The sequence below is a fragment of the Pseudorca crassidens genome, chromosome 2, assembly GCF_039906515.1.
Source record: "Pseudorca crassidens isolate mPseCra1 chromosome 2, mPseCra1.hap1, whole genome shotgun sequence".
Lineage (NCBI taxonomy): Eukaryota > Metazoa > Chordata > Mammalia > Artiodactyla > Delphinidae > Pseudorca > Pseudorca crassidens.
In genome coordinates this window covers 113788032-113802571 of record NC_090297.1, presented here as the reverse complement: position 1 = coordinate 113802571, position 14540 = coordinate 113788032, and the positions used below count along the sequence as shown (strand labels likewise).

At 39.2% G+C, this 14540-nt stretch overlaps 1 pseudogene; it reads left to right on the top strand.

The window, feature by feature from the left end:
* LOC137209182 (Fc receptor-like protein 2) overlaps positions 1-13882 on the top strand; it is a 28638-nt pseudogene extending 14756 nt beyond the window's left edge.
* Positions 13883-14540: the final 658 nt, after the last annotated feature.

The window sequence follows — 14540 nt, the reverse complement described above, 5'->3', positions numbered from 1 at the left end:
TGGGCTATGAGGGAGAGGAAGTCTGCTGCTGAGAAACAAGATTCCTTTCGCTACATACAGTAGGCACTAAATAAATATTTGTTAATTGAGTAAAAGGACTCTCACATAAAATATGACTAGAGAAAACATCAGTTCAGGGTGGGTTCAACTCTCATAAACTCTCACTGGGTATGTTTCCTGATGAACTCTTTGTGACTTGAGACCGTGTTATCATGTAGCAGTGTGTCTACCCCTTGAAAAGCATGGGTGAGAAGGCAGTTGGTGGGGAAGAGGGGAAGCAAAATGAAATGGAGAGAATCACTAAACATCCAACATCCATGGGACTTGCTTCTGGCAATCCCTTTGGGGAAGAGAAGGTTTGCAATTTGCCTCATGATTGTAAAATTAATGAGGGTTAAAGCAACTATGCTCCAACAAAAATTAATTAAAAAAAAAAAACGAATGCGGATTGGTTGTATGTTTGAGAGAGATTGAATTGTTGGTGATAATGGAGTAGGGGAATAGAAAAGGAGGGAAAGATGGAATGTTTTGAGCAATTTAGCAGAGTAATATAAATTTCTAAATTGTGATGCAAATGCTCCGTGTTAACCTTGGATTTTTGATCCCCTCACAGCTCTGCTCAGTGAACAGGCAGGTGAGTCACACTTTGTGTTTGTTGGTTTTGATCTGTGGTATATCAGCCACCCAGCTACCACAAGGTCCTATAGAGATGGATGTAGAAAGACTGGAGAGATGTCTACATGTTACTGCTCCCCGGGCCAACCTGCTCCAGCATCACACAGTTTCTGCTCCCGACACTTCCTGTGGCATTTGGCTCTGGCTTTGCCGTGATATTTTTGGAGTTATTGCTTCTCTTATATGACTGACCTCTGCTTCCTGATACTACATATCCAAATTCTGGTAATCATGGTATAATTGAACAGTGATAGAAAGAATATTTTCATCTGAGATATAACCTAGTTCCTTACCTTGAGGTCAAAACCCTCAACTATAATCCTAAAATATAATGCAGATGTCACAGATAGAACATAGTCTGGTACCATAAATAAGTGACGAGACAAGGTAGAAACTAGAGAATCTGTGACCAATCTAAGAAGAGCAGCCCCAGGGGAGGATATTTGTCCTTGGCAATGATTTTTTTTTTCACTATAATCAGTCACCTAAGAACTGAACCCTGGATTTAAACTCATTTCCACCTAATTGTATGTTGAATAAATGGACAAAAAATTTTGAAACATTTCAGTAGAAAGTTCTGAAAATTAAAGATACTGGATCTTGGGGGGACCTTCAAGATGGTGGAGGAGTGTGACATGGAGATCACCTTCCTCCCCACAGATACATCAGAAATACAGCTACATGTGGAACAACTCCTACAGAACACCTACTGAACGCTGGCAGAAGATCTCAGAATTTCCAAAAGGCCAGAAACTCTCCAACTATCTGGGTAGGGCAAAAGAAAAAAGGAAAAACGGAGACAAAAGAATAGGGATTGGACCTGCACCTCTGGAAGGGAGCTGTGAAGGAGGAAAAGTTTCCACATACTAGGAACCCCCTTCACTGGTGGAGACAGGGGGTGGGTGGATGGGAAGCTTCAGAGCCAAGGAGGAGAGTACAGCAACAGGGGTGCAGAGGGCAAAGCAGAGAGATTCCCACACAGAGGATTGGTGCCAACTAGCACTCACCAGCCTGAGAGGCTTCTCTGCTCACCTGCTGGGGTGGGTTGGCACTGCAAGCTGAGGCTCAGGCTTCAGAGGTCAGATCGCAGGGAGAGGACTGGGGTTGGCTGCATGAACACAGCCTGAAGGGGGCTAGTGCAACACAGCTAGCCGGAAGGGAGTCCAGGAAAAAGTCTGGAGCTGCCTAAGAGGCAAGAGACCATTGTTTCAGGATGCGTGAGGAGAGGGGATTCAGAGCACCGCCTAAACGAGCTCCAGAGATGGGCGTGAGCTGCAGCTAACAGCGTGGACACCAGAGATGGCCATGAAATGCTAAGGCTGCTGCTGCAGCCACCAACAAGCCTGTGTGCAAGCACAGGTCGTTGTCCACACCTCCCCTCCCAGGAGCTTGTGCACACTCCCACTGCCAGGGTCCCGTGATCCAGGGACACTTCTCCGGGGAGAACATATGGCGTGCCTCAGGCTGTTGCAATGTCACACCAACCTCTGTTACCACAGGCTCGCCCAGCATTCTGTACCCCTCTCCCCCCAGCCTGAGAGAACCAGAACCCCCTAATCAGCTGCTACTTTAACCCTGTCCTGTCTGGGCAGGGAACTGATGCCAGAGGGTGACCTACATGCAGAGGCGGGGCCAGATCCAAAGCTGAACCCCAGGAGCTGTGCAAACAAAGAAGAGAAAGGGAAATTTCTCCCAGCAGCCTCAGGAGCTGCAGCTTAAATCTCCACAATCAACTTGATGTACTCTGCATCTCTGGAATACTTTAATAAACAACAAATCAACCCAAAATTGAGGTAGTGGACATTGGGAGCAACAGTAGACTTGGGGTTTGCTTTCTGCATCTAATTTGTTTCTGGTTTTATGTTTATCTTGGTTTAGTATTTAAAGCTTATTATCATTGGTAGATTTGTTTATTAATTTCACTGCTCTCTTCCTTTCTTTTTATACATATATATTTTTTCCTTTTTCTCTTTTTCTGAGTGTGTGTGTATGCTTCTTTGTGTGATTTTGTCTGTATAGCTTTGCTTTTGCCATTTGTCCTAGGATTCTGTGTGACTGTTTTTTAATTGTTTTTTATTTTTAGTATAGTTTTTAGTGCATGTTATCATTGGTGGATTTGTTTTCTGGTTTCGGTGCTCTCTTCTTTCCTTTTTTAAATTACTGTTTTATTTTTAATATTATTTTTTATTTTAATAACTTTTTATTTTAATTAATTAATTTATTTATTTTCTTCTCCCTTTTCTTCTTAGCCATGTGGCTGACAGGGTCTTGGTGCTCCAGCTGGGTGTCAGTCCTGAACATCTGAGTGGGAGAGCCAAGTTCAGGACACTGGTCCACCAGGGCCCTCCCAGTCACACATAGTATCAAATGGTGAAAGCTTTCCCAGAGATCTCCATCTCAATATAAAGACCCAGCTCCACTCAATGACCAGCAAACTACAGTGCTGGACACCCTATGCCAAACAACTAGCAAGACAGGAACACAACTCCACCCATTAGCAGAGAGGCTACATAAAATCATAATAAGTCCACAGACACCCCAAACCACACCACCAGACGAGGTCCTGCTCAACAGAAAGGCAATATCCAGCTTAATCCACCAAAACACAGGCACTACTCCCCTCCACCAGGAAACCTGCACAACCCACTGAACTAACCTTACCCACTGGGGGCAGACACCAAAAACAATGGGAACTATGAACCTGCAGCCTACAAAAAGGAGACCCCAAACACAGTAAGTTAAGCAAAATGAGAAGACAGAGAAACACACAACAGATGAAGGAGCAAGGTAAAAGCCCACCAGAACAAATGAAGAAGAAATAGGCAATCTACCTAAAAAAGAATTCAGATCAATGGTAGTAAAGATGATCCAAAATCTTGGAAATAGAATTGAGAAAATACAAGAAATGTTTAACAAGGACCTAGAAGAACTAAAGAGCAAACAAACTATGATGAAACCACAAAAAATGAAATTAAAAATTCTCTAGAAGGAATCAATAACAAAATAACTGAGGCAGAAGAACAGATAAATGACCTGGAAGATAAAATAGTGGAAATAACTACTGCAGAGCAGAATAAAAAAAAAGAATGAAGAGAATTGAAGACAGTCTCAGAGACTTCTGGGACAACATTAAACACACCAACATTTAAATTATAGGGATCTCAGAAGAAGAAGAGAGAAAGAAAGTAACTGAGAAAATATTTGAAGAGATTATAGTTAAAAACTTCCCTAATATGGGGAAGGAAATAGTTAATCAAGTCCAGGAAGCACAGGATAAATCCGTACAGGATAAATCCAAGGAGAAACAAGACACATATTAATCAAGCTATCAAAAATTAAATACAATGAAAAAATATTAAATGCAACAAGGGAAAAACAACAAATAACATACAAGGGAACCCCCATAGGGTTAAAAGCTGATCTTTCAGCAGAAACTCTGCAAACCAGAAGGGAGTGGCAGAACATATTTAAAGTGATGAAAGGGAAAAACGTACAGCCAAGATTACTCTACCCAGCAAGGATCTCATTCAGATTCGATGGAGAAATTAAAACCTTTACCAACAAGCAAAAGCTAAGAGAATTCAGCAACACCAAACCAGCTTTACAACAAATGCTAAAGGAGCTTCTCTAGACAAGAAACACGAGAGAAGGAAAAGACATACAGTAACAAACTGAAAACAATTAAGAAAATGGGAATAGGGACATACATATCAATAATTACTTTATATGTAAATGGATTAAATGCTCCCAACAAAAGACACAGACTGGCTGAATGGATAAAAAAAACAAGACCCATATATATACTGCCTACAAGAGATCGACTTCAGACCTAGGGATACATACAGACTGAAAGTGAGGGGATGGAAAAAGAAATTCCATGCAAATGGAAACCAAAAGAAAGCTGAAGTAGCAATTCTCATATCAGACAAAAGAGACTTTAAAGTAAAGACTATTACAAGAACAAAGAAGGGCACTACATAATGATCAAGGGATCAATCCAATAAGAATATATAACGATTGTAAATATTTATGCACCCAACATAAGAGCACCTCAGTACACAAGGCAAATATTAACAGCCATAAAAGGGGAAATTGACAGTAACACAATCATAGTAGGGTAGTTTAACACCCCACTTTCACCAATGGACAGATCATCCAAAATGAAAATAAATAAGGAAACACAAGCTCTAAATGATACATTAAACAAGATGGACTTAATTGATATTTATAGGACATTCCATCCAAAAACAACAGAATACACTTTCTTCTCAAGTGCTCATGGAACACTCTCCAGGATAGATCATATCTTGGGTCAAAATCAAGCCTTGGTAAATTTAAGAAAATTGAAATCATATCAAGTACCTTTTCTGACCATAACGCTATGAGACTAGATATAAATTACAGGAAAAAAATCTGTAAAAATACAAACACATGGAGGTTAAACAATACACTACTTAATAACCAAGAGATCACTGAAGAAATCAAACAGAAAATAAAAAAATATCTAGAAACAAATGACAATGAAAACACAATGACCCAAAACCTATAGGATGCAGCAAAAGCAGTCCTAAACGGGAACTTTATAGCAATACAATCCTACCTTAAGAAACAAGAAACATCTCAAAAAAAGCAACCTAACCTTACACCTAAAGCAATTAGAGAAAGAAGAACAAAAATACCCAAAAGTTAGCAGAAGGAAAAAAATCATAAAGATCAGATCAAAAATAAATGAAAAAGAAATGAAGGAAAAAATAGTAGCAAAGATCAATAAAACTAAAAGCTGCTTCTTTGAGAAGATAAACATAATTGATAAAGCATTAGCCAGACTCATCAAGAAAAAAAGGAAGACTCAAATCAATAAAATGAGAAATGAAAAAGGAGAAGTAACTGACACTGCAGAAATTCAAAGGATCATAAGAGATTACTACAAGCAACTATATGCCAATAAAATGGACAACCTGGAAGAAATGGACAAATTCTTAGAAAAGCACAACCTTCTAAGACTGAACCAGGAAGAAATAGAAAATATAAATAGACGAATGACAAGCACAGAAATTGAAACTATGATGAAAAATCTTCCAACAAACAAAGGCCCAGGACCAGATGGCTTCACAGGCGAATTCTACCAAACATTTAGAAAAGAGCTAACACCTATCCTTCTCAAACACTCCCAAAATATAGCAGAGGGAGGAGGACACCATCAGCCTGATACCAAAACCAGACAAAGATGTCACAAAAAAGGAAAACTACAGGCCAATATCACTGATGAACAAAAGTCCTCAACAAAATACAAGCAAACAAAATCCAACAGCACATTAAAAGATCATACACCATGATCAAGTGGGGTTTATCCCAGGAATGCAAGGATTCTTCAATATATGCAAATCAATCAATGTGATACACCATATTAACAAATTGAAGGAGAAAAACCATATGATCATCTCAATAGATGCAGACAAAGCTTTTGACAAAATTCAACACCGATTTATGATAAAAACCCTCCAGAAAGTAGGCATAGAGAGAACTTACCTCAACATAATAAAGGCCATATATGACAAACCCACAGCCAACATCATTCTCAATGGTGAAAAACTGAAACCATTTCCACTAAGATCAGGAAAAAGACAAGGCTGCCCACGCTCACCACTATTACTCAGCATAATTTTGGAAGTTTTAGCCACAGCAATCAGAGAAAAAAAAAAAATATAAGGAATCCAAATCAGAAAAGAAGAAGTAAAACTGTCTCTCTTTGCAGATGACATGATACTATACATAGAGAATCCTAAAGATGCTACCAGAAAACTACTAGAGCTAATCAATGAATTTGGTAAAGTAGCAGGATACAAAATTAATGAACAGAAATCTCTTGCATTCCTATACAATAATGACAAAAAATCTGAAAGTGAAATTAAGGAAACACTCCTATTTACCATTGCAACAAAAAGAATAAATATCTGGGAATAAAACTACCTAAGGAGACAAAAGACCTGTATGAAGAAAACTGTAAGACACTGATGAAAGAAACTAAAGATGATACAAATAGATGGAGAGATATACCACGAACTTGGATTGGAAGAACTAACATTATGAAAATGACTATACTACCCAAGGCAATGTACAGATTCAGTGCAATCTCTGTCAAACTACCAATGGCATTTTTCACAGAACTAGAATAAAAAATTTCACAATTTGTATGGAAACACAGAAGACCCTGAATAACCAAAGTGATCTTGAGAAAGGAAAACAGAGCTGTAGCAATCAGGCTCCTGGACTTCAGATAATACTATAAATCTACAGTAATGAAGACAGTTTGGTACTGGCACTAAAACAGAAAGATAGATCAATGGAACAGGATAGAAAGCCCAGAGATAAACCCACACACATACGGTCACCTTATCTTTGATAAAGGAGGCAAGAATGTACAATGGAGAAAAGACAGCCTCTTCAATAAGTGGTGCTGGGAAAACTGGACAGGTACATGTAAAATTATGAAATTAGAACACTCCGTAACACCATACACAAAAATAAACTCAAAATGGATTAAAGACCTAAATGTAATGCCAGACACTGTAAAACTCTTAGAGGAAAACATAGGAAGAACACTCTTCAACATAAATCACAGCAAGATCTTTTTTGACCCACCTCCTAGAGAAATGGAAATAAAAACAAAAATAAACAAATGGGATCTAATGAAACTTACAAGCTTTTGCACAGCAAATCAAACCGTAAATAAGATGAAAAGACAACCCTCACTATGGGAGAAAATATTTGAAAATGAAGCAACTGATAAAGGATTAATCTCCAAAATATACAAGCAGCTCATGCTGCTCAATATCAAAAAAACAAACAACCCAATCCAAACATGGGCAGAAGACATAAATAGACATTTCTCCAAAGAAGATATACAGATTGCCATCAAACAAATGAAAGTATGCTCATCATCACTAATCATTAGAGAAATGCAAATGAAAACCACAATGAAGTATTACCTCAGAATGGCCATCATCAAAAAATCTACAAACCATGAATACTGGAGAGGGTGTGGGGAAAAGGGAACCCTCTTCCCCATTGGTGGGAATGTAAATTGATACAGCCACTATGAAGAACAATATGGAGTTTCCTTAAAAAACTACAAATAGAACTACCATATAACCCAGCAAACCCACTACTAGGCATATACCCTGATCAAACCATAATTCAAATAGAGTAATGTACCACAATGTTCATTGCAGCTCTATTTACAATAGCCAGGAGATGGAAGCAACCTAAGTGTCCATCGACAGATGAATAGATAAAGAAGATGTGGCACATATGTACAATGGAATATTACTTAACCAAAAAAGGAAATGAGATTGAGTTATCTGTAGTGAGGTGGATGGGCCTAGAGAGTGTCATACAGAGTGAAGTAAGTCAGAAAGAGAAAAACAAATATCGTATGCTAACACATATGTATGGAATCTAAAAACAAAAAAAAAACAACAAAAAAACAAGTTCTGAAGAGCCTAGGGGCAGGACAGGAATAAAGATGCAGATGTAGAGAATGGACTTGAGGGCACAGGGAGGGGGAAGGATAAACTGGGAGGAAGTGAGAGAGTGGCATGTACATATATATACTACCAAATGCAAAATAGATATCTAGTGGGAAGCAGTTCATAGTACAGGGAGATTAGCTCAGTGCTTTGAGTCCACTTAGAGGTGTGGAATAGTGAGTGTGGGAGGAAGACGCAAGAGGGGAGAGATATGGGGATATATGCATATGTATAGCTGATTCACTTTGTTATACAGCAGAAAATAACACACCATTGTAAAGAAATTATACTCCAATAAAGATGTTAAAAGAAGATAAAAAACAAAGATACTAGATCTTATTCCAGTAACCAGCTTATTCCCGTTATCCAGGCCACTTGGTTGTTTCATCTAGCAAGCTCAGAAGAAGGAACAGAACATGATTTTACAATACAATGTGGTGCCGTTAAAGACTGGATGAAAGCATAAGGGGTGGGAAAGCAAAATGTTCACTGAGGACAAGGGTCCCCTATGTGAAGTCACCAATGGAGTGAGCTAAGAAGTAGGAGCTTTAGCAGAACACCCTGTATCCATGTAAAAAGTTATGTTTACCTTGACATTCCCTGTAATGGACTGAATGTTTTAGCCTGTTACCCATTCATATGTTAAAACCATATTCTCAATGTGATAGTATTTGGAGGTGGAAGCTTTGTGAGGTAATTAGATAATGAGGGTGGGCTCTTCATGAATGAGATTAGTGCCCTTATAAGAAGAGGCTGGAGAACTAGTTGGGTCTCTTCCTGCTGTATGAGAATACAAGTCAGCAGTCTGCAACCTGGAAAGGGGTCCTCACCAGAACTGGACAATGCTGGCACCCTGATCTTGGACTTTCAACCTCCAGAACTGTGAGAAATAAATTTGTGCTGTTGGTAAGCCCCCTAGTTTATGGCATTTTGTTAGAGCAGCCCAAGTTGAATAAGATATCTCCTCAGGAAAAATAAGATGCATCTCTGAGTGACTAAGGAATGGGTTGAAACTTCTATCTTGTCTAAAGATGAAGAGGTTACACCTGACACATCTCATTGCCTAAGAATAAGGGAGATGGTCAGACATTGGATTCTCTGCAGAAATGAAAAATCCTGTTCCCCCCTCCCCTCTCTTTCAGACTGGTTCACTGTCCTGGCTCCCTCTTCTGTCTTTGAATGAAACAGTGTAGTTCTGATATGCCAAAGAGAAAAGGCTTGGAAAATAAAGACAGTGACTTATTACAAAGATAGAAAAGCATTATTGCTTTTACAGATGAAGTCTCAAGCTTTCCTATCCAAAATGCATTTTGAGTGACAGTGGCAAATATTACTGTACTGTTACTGGAAGAAAACTCTAAAAACAGAAATAGTAAAGAGTAGTAAGGATTGAAGTCTTAAGTAAAACTGTCACTCCTGTGGGAGCTGGGGTGGATAGGAGACAGTGGTAGCAGAGCAGGTGGGTACTTCATAGGGGAAAGCTACCCATACATCAAACATGAACTGGAGTGCTTGTGGTTTGACCATGTAAGGGAGACATGGTACGTGGCATGTCTGGTTCTGAATGTCCTGTTTGCTGGAGTTGTTTCTCACCAGGTACTTTTCAGCAGGAACTGTAAATCTTACTGCTCTGAAAACTGTTGTGATCCTTCTCTCCAGAGCTGTTTCCATGTCCTGGGCTGACAGTCAGCTCTTCTGGGCCCATTGAGGAGGGCCCAGTGACCTTGATCTCTCTTGAAAGACCCATCCTTCTCCACAGAGCTCAGATGCCCAGCTCCAGTTTGCTTCTTCAGAGATAGTAGGACCCTGGGGTTAGGCTAGAGCAGCTCCCCAGAGCTCTAGTTCCCCACCATGTGGAGTGAAGACTCAGGGTCTTACTGGTGCCATGCAGAGACAGTGACTCACAGTGTCAGAAACTGGAGCCTCCAATCTTAAATTCACGGGCAGAATAAGTATCAGTGGGGCTGAGCATGGGGAAAAACATGAACACTGTAGCTTCAGCATGGATGGCTAGTCTTTTGTTTCTTTGTTCAACTTCTGTCCTTGTGGAAAGTAGGAGCTGGACTAGAGAAACTCTCCAAATTGCTCTTGGCATTTCATAAGAATAACAAATGGACTAAGCTCCTTATAATCTTTCTCTTCTTATTAAAGTAATATCATCAATCAAATCTTCATTGATCACCAACTGTGTGCATTGGCATTTAGTAGAGGGTTGGGAACTTTAAAAGACAAGGCTCCTGCTCTCCAAATGTCTCCACATGCTGGATTGCAACACATATGGGGCTAAAATGAAGAGTCAGAAGAGCAGAAATCAAAGTGAACTGGAGTGATCAGAGGAGAGGGTGACAATTTGTGTTGATCCTTGAAATTGGGAATAATGGAGGAATTTTTATTGACATTATTAGGAACAGTGCCTTTTTCAAGGTAGACTGATGCTACCAGTGAACTTCTTAATTCTATGCAAAAGGTATGTGTCTGCACAGTGACTCATCCAAAAAAAATGTTTCTTCTCTCATGTAGTGGATGATTCATCATGATTCTTTAATGATTGCTATCCATGAAATTAGCCCAGATCTGGGTTAGGACCTGAAAGTATCTGTATCCACATTCTTCAAGGATAATTACCATGGATTCCTTACCATTGTATACTTGTAATATGTTACATAAGCAATACCCATATTCCCACTCCTTGTATTAGAGGCTGAAATAAGTCTACCTTCTGTTCCCAGAGTCTTTCATAGTCAGGGTTCTCATATGTCATCTTCTATTCAGCTAGAAGTCCTGGGCTCTAATGTAAGCTTAGATACCCAGGTCCCTGGGGGACAAGAGACTGAAGGAGGGGATCTCACCCTACTCTGCTCAGTGGCTGAGGGCACAGGAGACATCACATTTTCCTAGCACAGAGAGGCCACAGGAACAAGTCTGGGACAGAAGCCCAGCATTTCCTGTCAGCAGACCTGGAGATCCCAGCTGTGAAGGAGTACAATGCTGGCCAATATTACTATAGAGCTGACAATGGCCACAATCCCATCCAGAACAAGGTGGTGAATATTTCTGTGAGAAGTAAATTTCACTCCCATTCATCTCAGACAGAAATCCCCCAACAAAGAGCCAGGAGTCATGAGGAAATTCCAGGAGATCCTAGTGATCAGTGATGTGGAGAACCACCAACAACTTGAGGATGGGTTACCTTCACAAGTTAAACTGCTGACATCTTTTTTTTTCATAGCAGAAAACACAAAGGTGGTTGGGTTGGCATTAGAAGTAAATAAGATGAGAACGACAAATGATCATGTCTCTAGACAATTACCCAGAACTGATATTTCCCCAAATTTCTAAAGACACTTTGAAAAAACAACCTCTGATTGCTCTAATGGGGATACAGGAATGGAAGGAATACACAATGACCAAGAGCCAGGCCCAATGCTGAGATCCTGGTATGGGAATTCATGAGTCTAATGCAGCATCACAAATCCTCTCTGATAGCCCTTTTTGGGTCTGTTAGTTCCAACATCTTGTCCTGTCCTCACCCTCAGGGGTCCCAGGACCCAGGCTGTCATGGTGGATATGGTAGAGCTTTGCTGTGAGGCTTGGAGCTGCCCCTACATCCCCCACCCCAATCCTGTACCGGTTTTATCATGAGGACATCAACCTGGGTAGCAGCTCAGTGCCCTCTGGAGAAGGAGCATCCTTCAACCTCTCTCTAACTGCAGGGCATTCTGGAAGCTACTCCTGTGAGGCTGACAATGGCCTGGGGGCCCAGTTCTGTGAACTGGTGCCACTCTCCATCTCAGGTGGGTTGATGGTCCCTGGATACAGGAGTAGTATTATAGTCAATGGCTTTTTATTGGTACCATACTTGGGTTTCAGAAAATAGGTGGAGGTCGAGGTGATGTCTGCTCTATGGGGGGAGTTGGAGAAGGTGAGCTCCCTCAATGCCTGACTGCTTTTCTTCTCTCCACACTAACCTGAAAAGTACACACTATGCTTAAATTTACATGAATTTATATTTACTGTTTCTGCATAGTATTGGCAAGGATTCCAAGACCCATTACTGCTATAGATTGGATTTGAAAAAAAAAAGAGAGAAAAATGAAAACCTTCAAAAATCTGATCATTTATTTTCATGCTTCACAATTTTCTAAGGCTCCATGTAGTGGGCAATGTTGCCATATTACTAATTTTACAATTTGTCATTTTTCCCTGTGTGTAGTCACTTGAGACTAAAACCATTAGCACATTCCTCCATGCTTGACTTTTAAATAAAAAGTCCAATTATTAAATGTAATTTAATAATTTTCAATAGACAAAATTAGTTTATATGCAATGGAGTAAAATATAATTAAGAGTTTTATTTAAATAAATGAAAACAACTTAGTATAATATTTTATCTTTTATTTATCTATTTCTTCTCAGTTACCCAACTCATGACAAGAACAGTGACTCCTTTTTGAATTCTTGGATCTATTATATGGATCATAAGGGGCCATCTTCACCTGCGTGTCTGGTGGTTGATGCTGGCTATAGGTTGGGACCTCAACCTGGACAGTCAATTAGAGTGTGTATGTGTGACCCTTCAATGTGGTCTGGACTTCCTCATAACATGGTGGCCTCAGGGTAGTCAGACTTTTTATATGTTGGCTTAAGCTTCAAAAAAAAATGTGATAGTAAATCTATAACATCTTATCAACTAATTCAAAAATTACAGTATCACTTCCACCACAGTTTTATTGGGTCTTAGCACCTAACAAACTTGTCCAGATACAAGGGGAGGGAGTATAGACTCCACCTCTAAATTGAGGAACTGTCAAAAATTTTACAGCCATATATATATTTTTTATTGAAGTATAGCTGATTTATGATATTGCATTCGTTTCAGGTATACAGTACAATGATTTGGTTCTGCTTCCGGTTTTTTTTTTTTTTGCAGATCATATTCCATTATAAGTTATTACAAGATATTGAATATAATTCCCTGTGCTATACAGTAAACTCTTGTTGCTTATCTATTTTATGTATCATAGTTTGTATATGTTAATCCCATACTTCTAATTTATCCCTCCCTACCTCTCTCTGTATCCTCTTTGGTAACCATAAGTTTGATTTCTATGCCTGTGAGTCTGTTTCTGTTTTGTATATTTATTCATTTGTATTATTTTTTAGATTACTTACATGTAACTGATATCATATAGTATTTGTCTTTCTCTGCCTGACTTGTTTCACTAAGCTAAGTATTCTCTAGATCCATTCATGTTGCTGCAAATGGCAGTATTTTATTCTTTTTAATTTTACAATCATATTTTAAACATTTCCACACACACCAGCATGAATACCAGTCCATGTCTCCCAATCCCACAGGACTGTGCTAAAGCACAAGCCTCCCTGCTGCCCTTTGTGGACTTGGCAAGTGCCCTTTTAAACAAGTGGTTTCAGAAGCCAGGTTTTTGTCCCTGGGCTCCTTTCTTCTCTAATCGTGTCTCAGAATTCTTCGCTGTCTTATTATCTCTTCAGTACCTTGAAAGAGACTTTTAAAAGAATTTCGCCCAGCATTTCTAGTGATCCTCAAAAGAAAGGTTAGTTCCGTTTCTTCTTCCATCATTACTGGAAGTGTAAATGCATCCACCTTTTATAACCAACACTTTCATAAAGGTGTTATGTTTTTAGCCTTTTCAGCATAACTTTATCTCTTTGTAATATACAATTTTTAAGACCCAAAACTTAGAGAATACCTCCAAATGATATATCATACTGATCCCTACTGATATTCTACTAGCCAAAAAATGTTACCAATGACTAATTATTGGGTCTATTATGTATGGAAAACTTACACATATTATCTGGAATTATTTTAAAAAAAGTATGTTTTAAGTGTGTGATATTGTCCATGGTTAACAATCTTGGGGAAGTAGTTTGCCATGTTCATACAGTCAGTAGAGGATAGAGCTAAGACCAGAATCCATATTTCCCTGACTGCAGAGGCTTAAACCTGACTTTGTTGCACCTCCTCACTTTATTTTCCTCTTGTAAGTTTCACCAAATTTAGTAAGGCATCATTTATTAATCTGTAAGATACAGCATCTATATTAAACAGTATAAAGTTTCTAACAAAAGTTAAAGATAGAACTATTGTATGATCCACCAATCCCAGTTCTGTGTATTCATCCAAAATAATTGAAATCAGGATCTTGAAGAGATATTAGCACTGCTATGTTCATTAAAGCACTATGCGCAATAACCATGATGTGGAAGAAACCTCACTGTCCATCACTAGATATATGGGTAAAGAAAGCATGGTATATATGTTACTGAGTCCAAGTTCCCTCTGCTCGCTGCATG